Below are 20,732 nucleotides of genomic sequence, written 5' to 3' on the forward strand. Positions count from 1 at the left end.
ACAATACAAACAATATTGGCACAAATAAATATTAAAACAAAATACTCTTTGTTGCTCATAAAATGGACCACTAGGGCCAATAGGGAATAATAAATAACAAATAAGCCTAGAGAAATATCTTAAAATAAGTGGCAAAGTAAATTCGTGTGGCATCATTGGCTGGCAGTCCGTCAAGAGGGATTCTTAAAATAAGTAATTTTCCTGGATAGATTCAACTTTGATTTTGAAATAGACAGTTTATTTCATTGCTAGATTATAGCTAAAAGCGGTTGTGGACCGGTAAATCAAACATTATTGAAGCCCAGAAGAGGCCTCCATACAGTACTGAATGTCATGTGGTGGTGGTGGTGGTATTATTATTATTATTGCGAATCTTGAAAAATACGGCAAAATGGATAATACTGTTCATGTTCTAACCTCGAACGCAAAGACAGTCGACACCAATAACTTCGATAAGGAAAGGAGGAAGGAAGGCAGAGAGAGTCCAGCGCCAGAAAACCATTTCGGAAGCAAGCTCTTTTGTACTCGCCAGTTCGTTGTTACACAAAGCCAGCACTCTTTGTCTGAACAATGTAATTCGTTTAGCGACATTAGCGAAATGTTTGTGAAAACAGCCATCGACAAGCCGAGAGTGTTGCAATAGCTCCGCAGGTAAGCCGTGTGTGTGTGTGTGTGTGTGTGTGTGTGTGTGTGTGTGTGTATGTGTGTATGTGTTTAAGCTAAAAGCGAAAAGAAACGGCGGCAGGGAAGTCGCTTTTGTTCGCCCTCGGTCGCGCAGTGGTGTGGTAGGGAGCAGGCGGTCAGCACCGACTTCACCTTTTTGCGCGCTCCGCTGCTGAAACATTAATTACGCACGGTCGGCATCCTTTGTTTTGCTGCGTGCCTTTCTTGTCGGCGCCGCCGGTAGCTGCGGATCGGGCTCGCTATCCCCCCTCACCTACCCCACACCTCACCTCACCTCACCCCTTAACGCCCAGCAACCCACAGCCCACGCACACAGCGATACAGGGCCGTCACCGTAATCAGCTACAAAGAACTCGGCACAAACACACTGACTGAGACGGCATACCGTTTGTCTGTACAGGAAACAGTGCATTTATCGCACTGCTCTTCCAAACTACCAGTCGATTGCAAGACTTTGTAGGCCACTTTAAAGCTGCTGGCATTTGACAGGTGGCGGTCTGCCAACGCACAAATAGTGGCCTAGCACTGTCGGCACCCACTGCGTTGCCACTTTCGCTGCGCAAAGCGTTGTTCCTGCCAGTTATCGAGTAGGAAACGTTTCCGGAAGCGAAACTGTTCACTTCGTAAAGAAGTATGTAACAGCTTTTCGTGGTGAGACGCACTAGGTACCTGTACTCGTAGAATAGGTGAATTTCACAATTTTCACGTTACTTTATTGTGGATGTATGTATGTATTTTATGGGTGAATTAAACTATACGTCCAAAAACCACCCACCGCCAATCATTGCTTATGTGTGTGGTGCTACACATGGTTCCCACACTGTGCACCCCATGGTGGTTGCGCTGTTGTAACTTATGTTTGCCGAGATTCAAATGGTTCAAATGGCTCTGAGCACTATGGAACTTAACTTCTGAGGTCATTAGTCCCCTAGAACTTAGAACTACTTAAACCTAACTAACCTAAGGACATCACACACATCCATGCCGAGGCAGGATTCGAACCTGCGACCGTAGCAGTCGCGCGGTTCCAGACTGAAGCGCCTAGAACCACTCGGCCACACCGGCCGGCCGTTTGCCGAGATAGGTGTGTCTGACGCGTTCGCCGTCACATCGCGTTGGTCACCAGGACACCTTCCGTTCCTTTCGCATCGACGTATTTCTCAAGAAAAGGACACTCGAGATTGTTATATAATGTTTTTCGAGCTTTTACCAACGTTCTCTAAAGTTCACGAATGTTTTCTAACGTTCGACAATATTCTCGAATGTTCTAGAATGCAATTTGTAAATACTACGTATCGCACTGATCCGCACTGTGGCAAAATCAAGTAACACATTTGTGGTATGTAATAGAAACTCATTAAAAAGTGCTTATAAGAAGCAACGACGTAAAAGAGGAATGGTTGTCTGAGCGAACAGTTTTAGCAAATAACAAATGACGTAGTACAACGAACATAGAATACGATACCAGAGAAAGGAAAAAATGTTTACAATCATGAGAGTAATGTCGAACCAATGCGAATGCCTAAATTTCTGTTGCGAACAGAAGTCCTAAATTTGTTCAATGTTCCCGGTATGCTCTCACAGAAAAATTCTAGACAACCTCACACAGTTTAATCGAAAAAGGATAAGGCAAGTCGGTGGTCATGTCACGAATTCCATTGCTTTCAACTAACTTCCCATTCATCTTTAGAAGTATCCAGTTTCAGGTAAGGTTAGCGTACAGCGACAATCAACAGAGGGTAAGGAAAAGATTTCCTTATCGCGGAGTGATTGTAAAATATTTCTGTATCTCTCGTGGATGTAGCGCGTTCATTTTCGTAACCGAAAGCAAAACATCAAATATACTTCATAAGAAGTTACTTTGAATAAGTTCCTTTGATATTCCAACCTGGACGTTCGTTTGTTTAATTTGCTTTCAAGAAGTTAGATAGGCTGCTACACAAATGGGCTGCTTACTTTTAGTTGTTTCAATTCAGAAAGCAAATCGACATAAAGACCAAATAAGCACATCTATTTCAGCTAGTATTGACAAAATTGCAGAAAAAACAGCGTGTTAGAAATATTGTAGTAGCAACTTGGGAAATATCGGTGGCCGAGCGTGGTATTTCGATAAACAACGAAAGAAAAACTGTATCGTTGACTGTCAATTCAACAGTTTTCGAGCTAACACGTGATACATTTGAAGCTGTTACTCGAACGGGAAAATTTCCCCCTTTTAAAAAGAATTTACGTGAGTCCGTTTCCAACTAGAACTAAGCATATATTTTTGACGTGCTTAGAAATACTATAGAGTTTTATATCACACGGGAACGTCAGATATTTTGATATCCTTTTTTTGAATTCAGGTATTTTGATGTCCTTTTATTTTCTACGAGGCAGAGAAATTTTGAATATTTCATTTAAGAAAGAGTCTCAAATGTGTTTATCAACGTTAATTTACAATAAAGAGCTGTGTAACTGTATAAGTGAGTCCTAATGTTAAGTGCATGCTATAAAGATTTATCAGCCATCCCGCCTACGACGTCCTACATCTGTAGCGATGGGTGGCCGCTCAATCCCAAGAAGTCTGGACGTGATTTGACTTTCGTCTCGCAGCGTGTTAGACACACACACTACAGCAGTCCTCGAACACCCGACAGGTCGTGGAGTTCGCGAAATGCTCGTGCCAAGCCTCTGGGCGGTCACAATCTCTTGTGAGCGTGTGGGTGCTATTCTGTCATTCTGCGCAACGGATTAATCTGAGATGTACCCTTTACCCTGTGGCTCCTGCAAGATGCAATTTCCACCCCCACACTACTACAGAAGTCAGACAGACGCTCCTAACTTTCTAAAGGGAAATGCCTGAAAAACTTTCAGCAATAAATATCTTCTGGAGTCTTCCACTGTAAGGAAATGATGCAAAATTCACAAAATTTTTTATGTAACTAGTGGGATACTTGAGTACTGGAGTAGTGCTAGTTAGTGTAAGAAAAACATGAAACTAACAAAAATTATTATTTTTATTGCAAAAATTCTGAGAAATCACAATGGCACTTTTAGTTATGAACCGAACAAGTTATTTCTGGGTTCTTTTTGGAATATGAAGTTACCTCTCAAGGATAGGATTCGCTAATGAAATTTCTATACAAAGTTTAAGATTGTTATTGACTTGGAAGAATGTCCGAGCCGCGCCTACTCAACTTGAATAATTATCCATTAGAATGTTGTTAGGTACGGTCGAGGCTGTCGCGTGTGGAATGCAGTGAAGTGTACCATTATGGAGGAAATATGGGGCTCGGAAGAGCTGTAGCGCACAATACCATAAGCTGTCATGACTGCTGTCTGCACCACTCACTGATGACAAATAAGATAGCTCTCGTTCTATCTGGATTGACCTTCACCAATCAAACTGTCCCTACGCCTTGATGAAGTCTACGACTCCTATTCGCCCCTAGTCTAACTATTGGCATGGTACACCAGTCAGATAACCAGTCCACCGCGATGCCACTCAAAAATTTGCTCGCAGGCGTTTAACTATTACTCTGTCCGTTCACACCGCACAATAAGTGTGGCGGCCAGCACAGTAAACAACACTTAATCGCAAGGACTCAATATAGAGTCGCACTCCGATTCGCTCTCAAGAGAGGTGCTCTCCCAATGAAGTACTGAGGACAGACTCGTTCCTCGCTCTTTGAGTACACGTACGAGCGCGCACGCTCTCGTTATGTGTTCTCGTTCCAAGAGCGATAACGGAACGGCCCCTCTCCACGCCAGATGTGAAGGGGTATATCTTTCGGTCTCTTCTATTACTCCTTCAGCTCAAGGCATCAGAAATATCATCTGCCAATCAGCATTGCTCTTCTAAAACGGGAGAATGACGTTTCATTTAAGGCGACCAATGTGGAAATCTGTAGCATTGGCGTTTGGCGTTTGCTGTCTCCCTATGAAAATCTCTGAAACTGCGTGCTATGTTGTAAAGAATGCATAGGCTGGGCGCTCCCACACAATGTAGTAGAATTTGCTTTTAAGCCGAACACGGGGTCGTTCTTCCTTTCACTCGGGCAAATGCTGTCTGCTCTATGGGCGGTCACTGGCCGACATAGATAGGCTAAGTCGTCCTCTGAAGGGACCGCCCCCCCCCCCCCCCCCCAGCGTGCGGTTTGCGTCTCCCGAACTATAAAAGCCCCTGCGACCGTCGTGTCTTGAATGTGTGTGAGTACGCCAGCCTCGAGTCTTTCAATCTCGGTGCGCATTTGCGATTTATTAGTTATTTGCATATCGTTCACATGAATTCATACAACATTGACTTTATCTTATCGAGTTTGGGTTCGAATGAACCGTCTTGATGTGCGGAATATGATTGTGAGGGAGGAATATGTAAGAAATGAAGGTCAGGAGAGCACGACGTCTTACACTGTCTTTGGTCAAACTCAGATAGATCGCGCGCTTTCCCCCTCCTACACATGTACAGCACGCTCACTGATACTACATGCAACTTGCGTGTATGTGACTTACTTTCCTCACCAGGTAACGGTGCTGTCACGGGTTTATATCGATAGTAGCTCGGTGGTCGTTATGTTCTGGCTGTTCAGTAAATAACTGCAGTGTTTGTGAGAGGGCAATGTACTGGCTTCTACATGCAAAAAATCTTTGACGTATTCACACATTTTAGAGCCTATTTCGTTTACCCAAACAGTGGTTGACATTGTTGTACAGTGTCGCACGTCTTCCAGAAACCTAGAGGTGCAGAATGTGCTTCCATGTATCGAAAGATATCGTGTGTGAAAAGGGGTAGCACGGGTAGCAGCACGTGCTCTTTGGGGGGAAAAAAAGGATATTTGAGTGATAACTTCACGGAGTGATGCTGTTGCCACGAATGATCAGTAACAGGAGACACATTCCGGATGGCTTATATAAGAACTACTAGCTACAAATTATGCAACGTATGCTACAAAAGGCAGAAGCCATGTGACTCATTACTCTGTTATTGCTTTGAATGCTCGACAGAGGGAACTCGCGACTGGCGAACGATAAACGGAGGCCGAATGCGGGAGTCAGCCATAAAAGGACGCGGTTAAACGAAAGCAGAGGCTCGGCAGCGCTACTGGGTGGATAGTAGAGAGAGAGAGAGAGAGAGAGAGAGAGAGAGAGAGAGCTGGGCTGTCCTTTGAAGTTAAATATTAACCGCCGCACTGTAATTACCGGGGCAGTGGAAAGGCGCACAGGGTCACACAGAAAATTAACAATCGCGTCGCCTTGCGTAGCAGCGAGAGCAGTCGGCGCAGGTAATGAGCCAGCCGGCGGTGATTGAGTTACCTGGCGTTACGCCGCGCCGCTCGTACCGCTTGCTCCACTGAGATTCGCTCTCTGCCGCGCCCGTCCCCGCGGAACACGCCACATTTGCTGCGACACCGCGCAAGTCGCGGCTTTGTCACGCTAAAGCAAAGTTAACATCCCTTTGCTCGTGAGCCGCTCGACGTAATCTTACGAAGTACAGTTCGCACAACGTAATCAGCCCGCACCTGCACAGATGGTGCGGTAAGGGAGGGGACAATGGTAGTGGCGAGGGTTCTCATGTGAATGGCCGCTGCAAGGAAGGGGAGGCGCATTTCAACAAGTAAGGCCTATGCGCTGACGCGTGTTTCGCGTAACTTGTAAGATACAGCTGGCGCGTCTGCAAAGTATCGTGCTAGAAACTTAAGTCACTCAGACAGCTGTATCCTTTGCTCAACAGGAGTAGCACACTGAACAGAAGGGTGTCGAGGTCCATGTACATGACACTTATCCGACCCCTGATGACGTACGCAGCTCCTGTCTGGGAATACCCTGCGCCTACACGCCTGCGCCGTCTGCAGCTCATACAAAACAGTGTACTCAAAATCATAAGCAATGCTCCACGATACACACGCATCGCGGACCTTCACCGGGAATACCGACTTGAGACTCTCACAGAGGTAATCCACAAACTCACCACAAGACTATATAGAAACTCCAGACATTCGCAGAACCCTTTTATTCTGAATCTGGGGAACTACGACCACAACCATGGATGGAAACATAAAAGACCAAAAGACATACTTGTAAGGACCTAACATCTATGGCCAAGCAGACGCAAACACAACGGTACAGGTGAGCCCCTGTTAATCAGACGCCATTACTGGATATCCAGCAGGAATACAGTGCCGAATAACTGGCACCTCGCAGGGAAGCCGTACCGTACACTGCATGCAGACAAGCTCCACACATCGTCCACACAGTGAGATGATCTATGGCCGATCTCCCACTACTGTATAACGATCTTGATTGTTCCAGGAACGTAGCGGGAGTAGTAACTGGGATACATCGCCAACGCTTGCCACGGTAATGATGCATGATACCAATACTAACAAATCCAACCTTGCATGAACTATCGCAGCTAGTAAGCCACTACTGCTCTTACTACCCATCCCACTGTCGCAGAGGTTTTTTTTCCCACGGCACGAGCCTTGGCACTTTTTTCCCCTCTGCTCTTCAAATCGCTACCCTCGCTCGCATTTCCTCCACTATCTATCACCTGGTGGACGGTGTTAATGCGTAGTCCTACCCAGACGCACGGATAACATCACAGCCCAGCATCCTGTGATCCACTTACTAGATAACTAACATGTTGACGGAGGTGACAGTAGAACTTTTGGTTTGGTCACCACGTTGGTGCGGGCGTGGGGGGGGGGGGGGGGGCCCATCTCTCATTTAAGGCAGCCGCCCCTTCAGAACGCAAGGATAAACTCGCCTGGTGCTCATAACGAGCCTGAATTGCTGCAAGGTACACTGTTATAAGACGTGCACCACGAAAAAGTTCAAATGGCTCTGAGCACTATGGGACTTAACATCTGAGGTCATCAGTCCCCTAGAACTTAGAACTACTTAAACGTAACTAAACTAAGGACATCACACACATCCATGCGCGAGGCAGGATTCGAACCTACAACCGTAGCGGTCGCGCGGATCCAGACTGAAGCGCCTAGAACCGCTCGGCCACAACGGCCGACCACGAAAGAGTAATGTAAATTGCTCACAAATTGATATTCATGCAGGAAAATACAAATATGTAACCGTTGGCGGCCAATGGGTGAATGCGTGCTGCTGCAGCGCAATTTCAGCGCGAAGCTGGTAAGGATACAATGGACATGTCGATACCGGGCGTAAAGTCGTTGCTAATTTCATTCCGTGTACTCAGTTGGACAGTAACTGTGCCTTGCAGACAGATGCGTGAACAATATACGCAGATGTCAGCATTTGAGAGAGTACGTGTAGTTTGGCTCAAAGAAGCCGGTTGGAGTAATCGGCAAATTGCTCGATGTTTGAATAGGAGCGATGCTACTATTCGACGATGATGGCAGGAACGTATGCACCAAGGCCAAATACAGAGTCCAGAAGGAAGCGGTTGATCTAGAGACGCGACAGAGCGTGAGGAACGACCAACTGTCAGAGACGCACTCAGAGCCACGGATTCATCGTTATCATCGATCCGACATGCGCCCTGGAAATATTGTAAGTTCAGAGTTGGCGGCCACCGCTCGGGCCGTGTGGCAGGGCAGACTCGTCAGCATCCGCGTGGTGCCTCACAACGGCCGGAGCACGTGGTCCATCGAGCACGAGGCTGGAAATTCCTTGGTGACGCTGTGCGCCGGGAGGGCCAAAGATGGCGGGCATTTCACAGCTCGCATAGAAATTAATAGTAGCCAGATGAATCATGATACCTCAAAAAGAAACGTGTACATTACTATTATTTGCACGACGATTCTGATGGTGTAATCAGATTTTTGATACCTTTATTAGTTTACAGTTTAGTATCTGATGGTAAATTACACAAGTAACACCCATTAACGAATTTCCAAAATGTAAACTCTTCATCCGATTTCGTCGACCGACATGTCTTTAGAAAGCTGTAAGTGTAAACCTAAACTGGTATAAATTACAGGCATGTATCTTGAATAGTACATGAGTTATTGGAGGTCAAAGTGGCCGATTACTATCGATCGCGTCAGGCCATAAGTACTCCACAGCTACACGTAAAAACGGTTGCAGCACGCTTATAAATATATTTATTCATCTATGTCTTTGTTTATATCCGGTATATACCATTCATGAAGAAATTGGTTAAGTATTTACTGTGTTTCAGAAAGCACAGAGACATTAGGCTACTGGCCTACCTTTCGTTCTATTCCTTTGATATACGTATGTTTATTTAATTTGTTTATGTATCTAATAATGTGTGTCAGAGCGTGTTTATGGTCCAGCTGCAGGAATATTTATTTAATTTGAAGTTATTTAAATGTAAATCCAGTATTTCGTATGTGTTTATATATGCTCGTGAGTGTACGTTGGCTTGAAGACAGGGCGGGAGCGCTCTAGCCAATCACAGCGACCGTTGCAAAAAGGACACGTGGAGAGACTGTATGGAAGTGGGGAGGAGCATCGTTTCCGGAGAGGACACGAGGCAGTTCTGGACAGTGCGGCGCTGGGGAGGTGCTGGAAGCGACGGCGCGACGGACGCACAGTCGGCGGAAAGACTTGGACAGTGGAGCAGTTTGCGCGTGGTCACGGAGGATAGAAATATTTTGGAGTGCCGACCTGTACTCTTGTGTGATTTCCGTGGCTTCTACAGTAAAGTCGTAGTATGCGTTCAGAAGTGAATATCTCGCGAACTATGTTGTTTTTCATAACTAATTACGCGAAGTAGGAATCTTTGTTTCCCTGTAATTCAATTTATATTTTATTTAATTCCTGGGCCATCGACACAAATAAGTGTTTTGCAGAAATATACCGCATTCTCAGAAGTACTTCTACTATCGTACTCATCATTTAAAGTCGTTAAGATAGTACCTGCAGATTTTATTTAATTGCAATCTTTCGTTTACAAATTTGTATGTTACTTTCATAATTCGCAATTGCCGAGTAATAGAAACCTTCGACCATTCGATTCATGTGTGTATTCTTATCGACCGTATAGTGTGACTCAGCATTATTTGGCCTATAATACGGCAACTATGTGTCCCAGCCCCTAGACGACAAAACCAGCCAAAATTTTTAACGTTTCAACTCTGAATCGGAGGGAACGAGGTTGAGGGCGACTCATTCCATTTTCTGGTGGAAAGCCCGCAACAAGAACCACTAACTGAGGGCTGACAGCAAGGGTGCTCACGGTTCCCCTTGCACAGACTACCATTAGCTCTGTTCAATTACAGACCCCTTTGGAGTGCTCTAGGGCACATTCAGCCTGGAATCTCATTGACTACAGTAGAATCGTCTTCAGTTATGAGTCCCGCTTCGGACTGAGTCCTGATGACCATGAAAATGTGTCTGGAGACGCCCCGGAAGGCGGTCTGCTTCCATCCTGACTATCGACAACCAGAGTGATTGTCTGAGGGTCCATTTCATTTCATGCCAGGACCCCTTTGGTTGTCATCCGCTGCACCCTCGCAACATAGCGGTATGTTGATGATATTCTATGGCCCTTTTTGTTACCCTTCGTGACAAGCCACTCTGGGCTTACATTTCAGCAAGATAATGCCCGTCCGCTCACGTCAAGACTTTCTGCTACTTTCCTTCATGCTTGCCGAACTCTACGTCGGCCATCAAGTTCACCGAATCTCGCCCTAATTGAGAACGTTTGGAGCGTTATGGGCAGGGCGCTCCAACCAGCATCCCCAGATTTAACTCCTTTATGCTCAGTTACCGGTTATTTCATTTTTGTTCAGGTTCATATAATTGAATGTCTTTTCTCGCAGAGCGCTTCTGTACCACACCGTAGATTGTCTATCAGCTAATATTGTGGTATCTGCGCAGTATTTAATCTTTATCTTATCGAAATCAGAAGATAATATCACAATATCACTTCATATCGTACATTATCTGTACTGCTCTTTACATTTTGACAAAATAATCTAAAAAAAGTGTGTTTACTGCTTGTTATCATGATATGTTGTTGTTCCCTGTTACCAGCTATTACGTGTTTTGTAGGAACATCCACAGATTTGCTTTAATCTAAAAATGTACCACTTACGTAACACAGTTCTCCATGCGTGATTATTGTTGTTGATTTCGTCTCTCCACGTAAGTCTGTTCTGTACCAGCCACTTCATCTCTTCATAGTTACGAATATTGCAACATACTATAATGTATCTTCAATTATCTCTGTCTGCAAAACTAGAGCGCCAAATTGTTACGTTCAATGATTTTGAGGTCTCTTTGCCGCTACTCGTATTCATTAGCTGACTTCATGAATTAATAAAATGGATTAACACGCATGAAAAGGATCATTTGCCCTAGTGCCATTTTGTCTTCTGCTTATTTTGTCGTTACTGCTCGACTCGATAAGATACGAATATTGTAATTGCTACAAGGTTATAAAATGTCAGTAAAGTGAACTTCGTTGTGACCACGTACATAATTTAATTAACCTGATTACGATATAAGTCAAACTGATAACGAAATAATGATTTCTATACTGGTGAAAATCGAAAGATAAAAAACAAATGACGCTACAGTGTTTTGCGCGTGTAATTCCGTCCGGTGGTACTTAGTTTTGAGGGTGATTAATTATCGTTTTCTTCAATCGACGTAAAACCTGTACTGTGGATACGAGTTTTCGCCAGATATCATCTTACTCACGAATAACGCCAGATTTATTAGGAATAATTTACACCAGATAAGACGAACAGGGTATAATATCACACATTCTGTTAGATTAATGCATACGCACAGTATACTACGTAAACATGCGACAGCTTGCTCAACTTCTTACTGGTTACCCAGTCTAATCATCATATCTTCAGTGTCCTTCCATAGCACCATGTTGAGTTTGTCGTCTACGTTTATTTATTTACTTAGTGCTTTCGCCTATCATGATTACTGCTTCAAGCCTCTCTTACATATAACCAGGCATCTTTAGATTGTTGGCAAAAAGCCAAAATCTTGCAAGAGTTATTTGAGGATCGCGCTAGTGAACTCACTTGAATGACTTTGTTACCGGATTCGCCTGATCTAAATCCGATGGAACACATCTGAGACCCCATCGGACGCCATCTCCACAAACTCAGGGCCGTAATCTAAGGGAACTGCGTGACTTGTGCCTGGGCATTTGTGCTGTACACTTCCGGAAACCTAGCAAGGACTTGTCGAATTAATGCCATGCAGAATCGCGGCTGTACTGTGTTCCATGGTTCGACCAAAGCCATATTGAGCACGGCGTCATAATGTATTGGCTCATTATTCTACCGTGAGGTTATAATGCAAGTGCAGCTACTCACGGAAATCCCGTGCGGGCTGTAATTATCGTATGGCAGCGAAACTTGGTAGATAAGCCAATGCGTTAATGCTGTACCGATTTACGGAGGAAAAAAGTTCTTTCCAATTTTGGTCACCAGGTGCATCTCGTCGAAGCCTCTGGTGATCATATTCAGCAAATTGTGTAAGCAGCAGTTAATAATAAAATCAACATTATGCCTTTCTATTTTGGCCTCGCTTTCATAATGCGTTACGTATGGAAATATTTCTACACGTCTTTTTTGCAGTCACAGTGTCAGATTCTTACCTAGTCACCAAAATTGAAACTAATTTTTTTACCACCTAAACTGGTACAGCATTTACGCATTACACTATCTACCAAGTTTCGCTGCCACACGAAAATCACAGCCCACACTCGACCTCTGTGAGTAGTTGCGTTTCAGTTATCACGCCCCCCCCCCCCCCCCCCCCAGTAGGTACTTTACATCGTATCTTCATTAAGTCAGAAAACACCGTCTTCATATGGAACGCCTGCGAGACATGTGAACGGCGTAACGTATGCAGAAATAATGCTACGCTAAACAAGATCTGGAAAAACAAAATGAAACAGCTTGCATTACTAAGGAATGATTCCACCCTGTCAGGTGGCTGGTCAGCGCATTTGACTGCCATGCAGCGGGGCCATGATTGATTCCTGTCCGTATCTGAGATTTTCTCCGCTCTGAGACCGGGTGTTGTGTTGTCCTCACCATCATTTCATCATCATCAACACGCAAGTCGCCCAGTATGACGTCAGCTGAAATGACTGTTAAGCCGGCGACCGAACTTTCCCAGATGGAAACTACCGGCCAGCAACGCCCTACGATCGTTTCGTTTCATTTCACTAACGAATTACTTGACGTAAAACAAAATGTGTGCTTGTTATTCGACGTTTTACTGTACCCTTTCAACTTTCATTTTATTGCTTGCCACAGGGTCCACAACCACAACGACTTCTTTCCTTTTTTTCCTTGCAATTTAAAATTGTAAATCATTTGCTGTTATTTGATGAAGTAAAACTTACCTTTATTTCGTTGACATTACAATATAGTTTCGTCAATGAAGGCACTTTCAAATAAACATAGGTTATATTTCTCACAAAAATAAAAAATGCATTAAGATATGTACTGTGGTATAGTCCGAAGAACGAGATCCCACGTCAAAGTTGGTACCACACAATGTAACCTGAAGTAAGGACAGTCGCTGGCTGACACAGCAGTGAATGGGAGACGCCGACATATACACGTCCTCAAGAGGTTCCGTACCCTGCCGCTGCTGGATGCTTGTTTGCGTCAGATTGCACCGCCGCTCAGCCCGTTTGTGAATCATCGATTACGCCGACAGCATCGTCTTACCTCAGAGCCAGCAGGGCGAGTTGTATTAAAGGCCAGATTGTCTATCGAAGTTTATAGTCGATTCCACGGTAAAATGTGACTATCATTCTGTATCGAACCAAATGATAAGTTTTACAGTTTAGCGAGACTAACATATACATAGTGGCATTCCTGTAGACCTTTGTTGCTTCCAAATTAAGTACTCACTCTTCTTGAACTTACAATAAAGTGGTCTAATATGTTGTGTATGTTATAGTATTGCTCTGCTCCTCCAGAAGTCAATCTGGAATTACTACAACGCCACCACATGAACAGTCCATTAAATTTGCCAAATTCTGGTCAGGCTCTAAAACTGCATAATTTTTTTTTCTTGTCTCATTGGCAACGGATCTTAAATTTGGTACACTCAAGTTCTTGAGTCCCTGCTGAAATTAAAACCGCAAATCCAGTGCAGACTCAAAAAAAAAATTGTATGAAGGGCTGTTTTGAAGAGAAGCACTAAAAACTGACTACCCTCGCTTAGAACACCAACGTGCACAGTCTGCTTCACTTCTTTCGTGTAACACCTCTTGTGTCATATTTTTCAATTGAGCACACTATCACCTCCGTGCGCAATTTAAATGGCAGAAAGAGGAGCTCACTAATACTAAACGACGAATACTTAAGTATTTCAGACGACGTACGCTATGGAGAACCGTTATCTGGGCCTCTGACACTTATTACTATCTCCGATGACACCATGACAATGGTGGGCCTTGTAAATAGCATTACTGGCCTCAAAATGGTTCAAATGGTTCTGAGCACTATGGGACTTAACATCTGTGGTCATCAGTCCCCTAGAACTTAGAACTACTTAAACCTAACTAACCTAAGGATATCACACACATCCATGCCCGAGGCAGGAGTTGAACCTACGACCGTAGCGGTCGCGCGGTTCCAGACTGTAGCGCCTAGAACCGCTCATCACGAGGCAGAGAAAATCCCTGACCCCGCCGGGATACTGGCCTCCTGAAAGCCCATCGGAAGAAAGATTTCTACAAGGATAGTCGTTCCTTTCCCACGGCTCGAGTCTTCCAAATGCGTGAACTTGATGAAGGCTTACTTCTGATTTTCTCGTTTTATATTCAGAATGTCAACTTTGTCGGAAATATCAGGTATGTTCGTGACAGCCAGCACAGAGCTCGTATGTCATCAGCTCAAAGTAGATTTTGACTCGTGTTACCTAAGAGTTGAAAGGAGTCTATTTCACTTCTTTCCATCAAGTCCACATCCTTTCACCATTTACACATAAATTTTAATTTGTTCGTCCTCTATCGCTGGACCCTGTCAAATGTCGATCACAGTCGTTGTCAGATCTTTGGAACGACACGATGTTGCACAGTGAAAAGGCAATCTTTGGCGCCCTTACCCGTGTTTGTACGTAAAGCCACACCGGCCGGAAACTGTGGTCCGTTTCTTGTGTCCAGCTACATCTAGCAGAGAGGGAGTCGGGCTCTACTGAGTAAGTATACAGTAATGTCTCAAGGTACCATCTTTTATAACTTGCTGCTGTAAGCAGGAGATTCCGGGTTCGAGTCCCGGTCGAGGCACACATTTTCAGTGTCCCCATCAAGGTATATCAACAACACCTGTCGGCAGCTGAGTGTTTCAATTGATTGTCACATATTGTTTATGTCAGTCGCGGTTTTTGTTCATTCTTTTCACTTCAGGACACGAAATCTCTGTGTGTGTGTGTGTGTGTGTGTGTGTGTGTGTGTGTGTGTGTGTGTGTGTGAGAGAGAGAGAGAGAGAGAGAGAGAGAGAGAGAGAGAGTGGGGGGGGGGGGGAGGGGAGTAGGTTCAAAAAATGGTTCAAATGGCTCTGAGCACTATGGGACTTAACTTCCGAGTCATCAGTCCCCTAAAACTTAGAACTACTTAAATCTAACTAACCTAAGGACATCACACACATCCATGCCCGAGGCAGGATTCGAACCTGCGACCGTAGCGGTCGCGCGGTTCCAGACTGTAGCGCCTAGAACCGCTTGCTCAAGAGAGAGAGATTCATGTATTTATGTATGTATGAAATTTTGGATTTCATGTTCTTTTTTAAAAAAATGTTTCATGTGCTACTGAAGGTGAATCACACTTAACAAGCTACTGGTCATGGCTACAGATTGGGCTTGCCTCAATTAGTGTCTTATAATTCCTGTTATTATTTACTTCGGAAAGCTTTCTTTCCCTTTCAGTATCCCAGTTCATAAAATATGTGTAGCATTTCTTCACGCTTTCTGATTTTTATTGTGGGCAACTGGCCCCATTAGGTAAATGCCAGAATAACCCACCTGTACTACGAACCCACTGCCTCTTTTTTTTTTTTCATGGGATTAGCCTTTACGCGTTTCATCGATGCACATAAGTAGTAAAGTACAAGTGTTTCAGAGTGAATAGGTATTCCGTGACTTTCAATGATGCATTCCCTATATTTAAATCGGTAAAATGCATTCAAAGGACACATAAGGAGCAGCTCGAACTAGCATCCTCTGTTTTATAAGACAGTGTAGCTAACCGAAGCTTACGCAAGGAATCGATGAAAATTCTTCGAAATAAAGGTAGGTTGGTTGGTTGGTTGATTGGTTGGTTGGTTTATTGCATAAATGGACGAAACTACTAAATTCATCAGTCCCCAAATTATGAAGTCGATGAGTTGTAAACAAGTGAATTACTTGTGTATTACGAATAGGTGCGTGAAATAAGGCGAACAAAAGACAAAAGGAGCAGCTAAGAGTATAAGAAACTATGAATGAGGAGATGATATACTCGACGTCTTTTCCGGTTTCTCGAGCTAACGCGCCAGGTGCAGCCTGAGTAAACTGAAGTTAGGCCACCCGCCGCACACTTGTGCTGGTTGGGCTGCAGCCAGCGGCGCGGTGAGGCGCGCAGTGCAGCAGAGCTGAGCTATCGCACTTCTCTTCCCCATTGTCGCTTCCTTCCAGCCATCCTTCCTGGATTGCTTCCTTCGCACTTCCTCCGCGCTCTCTTCGCCAACGCCGCCGGCAGTCGAACCCATCCTTTACCTCCCCTTCCCCCGTTCCCGGGGCCTTCCAAACGGCGGCTGCTGGCAACCCTAATAACTCTTCCTGAGCCGTTGTTCCTACTGGCTGAGGCGCTTTCATTGCAACTTCTAAATGCTTTTAATGCCAGCCCATTTATTTCCTCTTACTCGATTAATACTTAATCTGTGCTGCTTGAATATTATTTATTGCGCCACAGAACGCGATGTAATTAATTTGGACTGGTCCGCTATTGTTAATGCCAACGTGTCCTGTAATAGGGGGCATTACTGCTGGAGATAAACACTTTACGCCATAAGGGTGGAGGTAGAAAAAAATCTCTGGCAAAGCTAGCAAGAATACGCCGTTTAATGAACGGCTAACTGGGCCCAACTTATGCTTTCAAATATAAGCGCATTTACCAGCGCGAAGCGAAATTTAGGTGAGGACCCGCGTGTCGTTTGGAGGTCATTGTGGTCATGACTGCCCCCACCCCCCTTTTGTATACTTTTCAGTTAGCATTTATATTTTTACATACAGCAATTTCCAAGTTTCTTAGAGAATCCACTCGCTTGCGTAACTATAGCCTGCAGCCTTGTGTTCACAATCCTAGTCCTCAGTCATGCTGATAATGGCGAATGCACGCTTCAATTTAGTGAGCTATACTATGTACTATACAATAACGTAGATAAATTACAAGCAGTATTACGTTGTAGCATTTTTATGTTCTACTAAATGGTTCAAATGGCTCTGAGCACTATGGGACTCAACTGCTGAGGTCATTAGTCCCCTAGAACTTAGAACTAGTTAAACCTAACTAACCTAAGGACATCACAAACATCCATGCCCGAGGCAGGATTCGAACCTGCGACCGTAGCGGTCCTGCGGTTCCAGACTGCAGCGCCTTTAACCGCACGGCCACTTCGGCCGGCTTATGTTCTACTGTTAGTGTTATTAAAACATAGGCAATTGCGATACATTAAAAGAGGGATTGATGGTTTATTATATTTTGCAGGTGAGGGCACAGTAAGTAAGAAACTCTAACCACCCCCCACCACCACATGCCCTAAACCTAAAGACCCATATCTCAAACGATATATGTCCAATATGACATCATATAGACAATTTAAAAGCACAAACCTTCTCAATAGATCCTTTAACTACCATAAATAATTTATTTGTCCAAGTCGTCAGTCTAAAATTACGAAAATAACTGATGTTATCAAATTTGGACTGGACAGTGTTACATATATATTTATTTTTAAGAGGTTTTCTTAGGTCGGTTTCTTCTCTGTCTGTCTGTCTGTATGGTACAAATTTTGATTTTAAATTATCTTCCCCATGAGTTAGAGACATGAAATTTTAAACGTAGCTCAGAACTGGATGGCAATGCAATATTAATTCGCTTAATTGTCGGTCTGTTGGATAGGGGTGAAATTGAGAAATGATTTAACACCTGAAAACTCTGTTGCTTTGCACGACCGGCGTGTTTGCAGGTAGCATTGGAATTCATCACAGATGATATACAAGCGAATAGGTACAGCTGAGCAGGAAGAGGGGGAAAATGAGATGGACAGAGGGAGGGGGTCAAGGTATGTGTGCCGTATATGTAACATATATATGTACAGGTGAAACAGCCGGTAAAAGTCTGGTGCAGATATAAATAATTATTTAAATATAAATAAAATTTTAATGTAACACATTTTTAAATTGGACTATAAATATATAATATATTAAATATACTAAAAATATATAATAGTTTCTCCTTCCTACGGATTGCTAATCGCATAGAGTGAGAGGTGAAAATATGTGAGTGTGAATTTCTGTAGATAGTAGTATTCTCGAGAGCAAATGTTCAGCACGTCCAATACATAACTGATGCATGAGTTGTTCTCCTCCTAACTATTATGTATGGCATGTGCTACCACGTTTTTCATTATAAATATTATAAGTATTTTCATAGCTGCTAACAATTCACGATCATATATTTTCGGGACTATCTATATGGGTTTAGGAGTCCGCGTGGGGCTAGAAAAAAACTATTTTACACTTTTTTGTCCGATTTCAAAACGTGTATATCAAATATTTATTTTTATTTCAATAATTATTAATGGATACAGCCGTACAGTTAAATTGTTGAAGAACAACGCAAGACGACAGAAAAGTTTCTGTCAGAAAATCTCTTCGTTTCCTTTTGCAATATTAACCGCTTTCATCTCCACCCATCAAGAGAGTAAAATGTAATCAGAAAATACAGAACGAGATTTCACCAACAGATCTGAATAAATTACGTAATGAGTACAGTGATATTCCTACTATATCTCAAAATTCATCGATACCGCCGAAAACGGCCGGCTAAAATTTTGTGACTGTGCTACAGAGAAAAAAGTTTGGTTTGTTTCAAATGATTAGGAATCATAATATATGCTTCTGTCGTAATTAAGTAACGCATAATGAAAGTGCTTCCGGTGTGTGTGGAAAATAGCCACATAAGTGTTGTGTAATAATACTGTTAAATATTTTCTGTTATTTGTGACTTTCGTCATGCACTTCATCAGTGTTCGAACGAGTAATGGACATGGCAATCAGTGTAAATTGCTACTATTTTTATTAATGAACGGTAATTTGTAATTCCTTATACAACTATAAATTCGGTAACCAAGTAGTCATTAACTGGTGGATAAAAACTTGATTTTGAATAATACCGACATGGCAGCAACTTTCTGTGATATACACTATACACACATTATTAAGTACAAATGCGACGCCACTCAACTGTTCGTTAGAAAATTGCAACGAATTCCTAAAAATGACCTTGAAGAATGACGTAGTGCTAGGGTGTTGGTGAGCGTAATTTGTGAAAGACTCGTATTCGTGAATATCCTGTGTAGTACGCAATTAACAGTTTTACATACACACACGCACGCGCGCGCGCGCGCGTTGAGTTTTCAATATCATGAACAAGTTTAAAAAATACAACAGAACATGTAACGTTCAGATATTGAAAAATGACGTATTCGCTAGGGATTTCAATTGAGTTGGTAGACAGTCATGTTGGATTCACTGGCTAAGTTTATTTCGTAATGCGGATATTTATCCAGTGCGAAAGTATACAACTTTATATGTGTCTTTGTTTAGAGTTCAGTCTGAAGTCGATAAAATGGTCGTTTAAACAACGGAAAGCTCAACATCACGTCGACAATGACGTCTTTGATGATGGAGAGTTAGCTGAGCTACGCAATGCTAGAGGAAGAAAGCAGAATCTGAAACCTACCCGTCCGAAAACCGATCTCAATCACATGACACAAAGATGCTTCCCGCTAAAAATCACTGGCGTCTGTTGCATCCTCTTTATGAGTGGATCAGACTACATGAAGCATTTCTATAAATATGGCGAAGTAATTTACATACGAGTATACTTACTGCGAGGAAAACAATCATTACTGTGGAAACTGGTCTATCGCAACATTTCCCTGTGTTTCCCATCCTAATTTATGCCAGTAAATAGGTTACAATATTATTTCGTCGCAGAAACAAGTTTCAGCTCTGACTGTGTGACAGTTGGCTTGTGAGGCTAGATTTACGTAAATATAAATACCCATATTAGAGCTGAATGATATGACTCATTTTAAATGAAACTGCAGATTAAATCCAATCAGATTAGTAGTGGTAAATTTCAAATATACCTGATTTGCACTTTCCTTAGAAATATTCTTTAACAATACAGATGACATAAATTATCACTCCTACATGCCCCGCAAGAAGTCGTTAACTGGCGTTTAGCATCTAAGGAATGGTGATGTCTCGCCACACAAGTTTAATTAAATTTCTGGCAGACTGGAACTGTCTAGAGGGCCAAACCGTCGCTTTTACTGGGCAGCGTTCTGACTGACAGAGATTTGCATGTTCGACACAGGGCACGCCTCGGTAGGAATTCCCATATGTCGGTTAACATTGTGATGCCATGTGTCTCCGCAATAATCACAGGACTTAACAGATTTAGGCTCTTCCCAGTAGAATATTTTAGTAACACTGTATACGTCACAACTATCAAACACATGACGATATGGGAGGCGTATAATAAAACAAAATACATTTTGTCGTCTTCAGAGTAATCTCCTGCGGCCACAAGCCCACCAGAAACACATGTTACTGAACTGAAGAATTATATCAGTGTTACGGCTTCCATTAGAAATCATCAGTATAATGGGAAATCCATAATTGGGAGAGGAATGAGGCAGAGACAGTTCACAGCACCAGAAGCATTCTCACTAGCTCTAGACCGAGGTCTAAAACACGCCATAATATGTATGTAGTTAAATATACCTGAACCACATTAGTTTTTCTGATGTCATTGTAATGTTTGCCTTCAGCGTAGAACAAGTTCGGAACTAGTG

Source organism: Schistocerca nitens, chromosome 2 (assembly GCF_023898315.1).
Source record: "Schistocerca nitens isolate TAMUIC-IGC-003100 chromosome 2, iqSchNite1.1, whole genome shotgun sequence".
Taxonomy (NCBI): Eukaryota; Metazoa; Arthropoda; class Insecta; order Orthoptera; family Acrididae; genus Schistocerca; species Schistocerca nitens.